Raw genomic sequence first — 3546 nt, forward strand, 5'->3', positions numbered from 1 at the left:
GAAAGGAATTTATACAATGCTTTTAAGGGTGTAAGAAAAGCCCCTGAGATACCAAACGTCCTCATAGTTTCAAACAGACCAATTAAGGCGATCAAAAGCCTTCTCTGCATATAGGTTCAAAATAAAGGTTTATGTTTTATTTTCATTAGGTGTATCAATCAGATCTATCTCCTCGACGAAAGGGCACAAGGCCTACCTGGTCCTTATTTATGAGATGGCCAGAAGTTAAGCCTGTTAGCCAACATATGCATAAATAATTTTCAGATGTGAGGGGAGAGTCTCCTGGAGATTGTATAATTTTTGATAAAAATTATAAAATACAGTGCCTTGCCAAAGTATTCAGCTCCCTGGAACTTTTCAACCTTTTCCCACATATCATGCTTCAAACATAAAGATACTAAATGTAAATTTTTGGTGAAGAATCAACAACAAGTGGAACACAATTGTGAAGTTGAACGAAATTTATTGGTTATTTTAAATTTTTGTGGAAAATCAAAAACTGAAAAGTGGGGCGTGTAATATTATTCGGCCCCTTTAACTTTGCTGTGCCACCTTTTGCTACGATTACAGCTGCAAGTCGCTTGGGGTATGTCTCTATCAGTTTTGTACATCGAGAGACTGAAATTTTTGCCCATTCTTCCTTGGCAAACAGCTCGAGCTCAGTGAGGTTTGCTGGAGATCGTTTGTGAACAGCAGTTTTCAGCTCTTTCCACAGATTCTCGATTGAATTGAGGTTTGGACTTTGACTTGGCCATTCTAACACCTGCATACATTTATTTGTGAACCATTCCATTGTAGATTTTGCTTTATGCTTGGGATCATTGTCTTGTTGGAAGACAAATCTCCGTCCCAGTCTCAGGTCTTTTGCAGATTCCAACAGGTTTTCTTCAAGAATGGTCCTGTATTTGGCTACATCCATCTTCCCTGTCCCTGCTGAAGAAAAGCATGCCCAAACCATGATGCTGCCACCACCATATTTGACAGTGGGGATGGTGTGTTCAGGGTGATGAACTGTGTTGCCTTTATGCCAAACATATCATTTGGCATTGTTGCCAAAAAGTTCGATTTTGGTTTCATCTGACCAGAGCACCTTCTTCCACATGTTTGGTGTGTCTCCCAGGTGGCTTGTTGCAAACTTTAAATTACACTTTTTATGGGTATCTTTGAGAAATGGCTTTCTTCTTGCCACTCTTCCATAAATACCAGATTTGTGCAGTGTACAACCGATTGTTGTCCTATGGACAGACTGTCTCACCTGAGCTGTAGATCTCTGCAGTTCATCCACAGTGATCATGGGCCTCTTGGCTGCATCTCTGATCAGCCTTCTCCTTGTTTGAGATGAAAGTTTAGAGGGACGGCCGGGTCTTGGTAGATTTGCAGTGGTATAATACGCCTTCCATTTCAATATGATTGCTTGCACAGTGCTCCTTGGGATGTTTAAAGTTTTGGAAATCATTTTGTATCCAAATCCTGCTTTAAACTTCTCCACAACAGTATCACGGACCTGCCTGTTGGGTTCCTTGGTCTTCATGATGCTCTCTGTGCTTCAAACAGAACCCTGAGACTATCACAGAGCAGGTGCATTTATACAGAGACTTGATTACACACCGGTGAATTATATTTATCATCATTAGGCATTTAGGACAACGTTGGATCATTCAGAGATCCACAATGAACTTCTGGAATGAGTTTGCTGCACTGAAAGTAAAGGGGCCGAATAATATTGCACGCCCCACTTTTCAGTTTTTGATTTTCCACAAAAATTTAAAATAACCAATAAATTTGTGTTCAACTTCACAATTGTGTTCCACTTGCTGTTGATTCTTCACCAAAAATTTACATTTGGTATCTTTATGTTTGAAACATGATATGTGGGAAAAGGTTGAAAAGTTCCAGGGAGTCGAACATTTTCGCAAGGCACTGTATATTCAAAATTTCAGAGGGGTTATAATGATTGTACCGTCTTTACCCCTAAGAGCCTGAAGGCTCGAGGACGTAACACGGTCCATCAGTTGGCGGGCCAATAGTGTGTGAGCCCTATTACCTTTTTTAGAATATTTTTGTTTAGTGTATAGGAGCAGTTTTTCAATTTTACATATGACTAGCTGAAGAGCCCGGCGTTGCCTGGGCATAGTAAATATCTGTGATTAGTTATAGCACCTCACTTCTCTTATTTTCCCATCACGCCTCTCATTTTCCCAATCACATCTTTCATTTTCCCCCTCACATCTCTCATTTTCTCCCTCACTCCTCTCATTCCTCCCTAACACTTGTCATTTCGACCTCACATCTGTCATTTTCCGATCACTCCACTATTTTCCCTCACTCCTCTCATTTTGCACTCACACCTTTTCATTTTCACCTCACACCTCTCATTTTCACCTCAGTATATACATGTTTGTCATCTCCCTTATATATAGTATACGCCTGTATGTCATCTCCTGTATATAGTATTTACCTGTATGTCATCTCCCCTGTATATAGTACATACCTGTATGTCATCTCCCCCTATATATAGTATATACCTGTATGTCATCTCCTTCTATATATAGTATATACCTGTATGTCATCTCCCATGTATGTCATCTTCTATATATAGCATATACCTGTATGTCATCTCCTCCTGTATATAGTATATACCTGTAGGTCATCTGCTCCTGTATATAGTATATACCTGTGTGTCATCTCCTGTATATGGTATATACCTGTATGTCATCTCCTCCTGTATATAGTATGTACCTGTAGGTCATCTCCTCCTCTATATAGTATATACCTGTGTTTCATCTGTCCTGTATATAGTATATATCTGTGTGTCATCTCCCCTGTATATAGTATATACCTGTGTGTCATCTCCTCTTGTATTAGACCTCGTTCACACGTTATTTGCTCAGTATTTTTACCTCAGTATTTGTAAGCTAAATTGGCAGCCTGATAAATCCCCAGGCAACAGGAAGCCCTCCCCCTGGCAGTATATATTAGCTCACACATACACATAATAGACAGGTCATGTGACTGACAGCTGCCGTATTTCCTATATGGTACATTTGTTGCTCTTGTAGTTTGTCTGCTTATTAATCAGATTTTTATTTTTGAAGGATAATACCAGACTTGTGTGTGTTTTAGGGCGAGTTTCGTTTGTCAAGTTGTGTGTGTTGAGTTGCGTGTGGCGACATGCATGTAGCGACTTTTGTGAGATGAGTTTTGTGTGGCGACATGCGTGTAGCAACTTTTTGTGTGTCGAGTTGCATGTGACAGGTTAGTGTTGCAAGTTGTGTGCAGCAAGTTTTGCGCATGATGAGTTTTGAGCGTGGCGAGTTTTATGTCTGGTGCCTTTTGAGTATGTGCAAGTTTTGTGTGAGGCAACTTTTGCATGTGTTGCAACTTTTGTGCATGTGGCAATTTTTCCACGAGTGCAAGTTTTGCATGTGGCGAGTTTTCCATGAGGTGAGTTTTGCACTTGTGGCGAGTTTAGGGTGAGCCTAGTTTTTGCATGTTGCGAGTTTTGCGCGTGGCGAGTTTTGAGCGGCGACTTTTGTGTTTTGACTT

Source organism: Ranitomeya imitator, chromosome 3 (assembly GCF_032444005.1).
Source record: "Ranitomeya imitator isolate aRanImi1 chromosome 3, aRanImi1.pri, whole genome shotgun sequence".
Taxonomy (NCBI): Eukaryota; Metazoa; Chordata; class Amphibia; order Anura; family Dendrobatidae; genus Ranitomeya; species Ranitomeya imitator.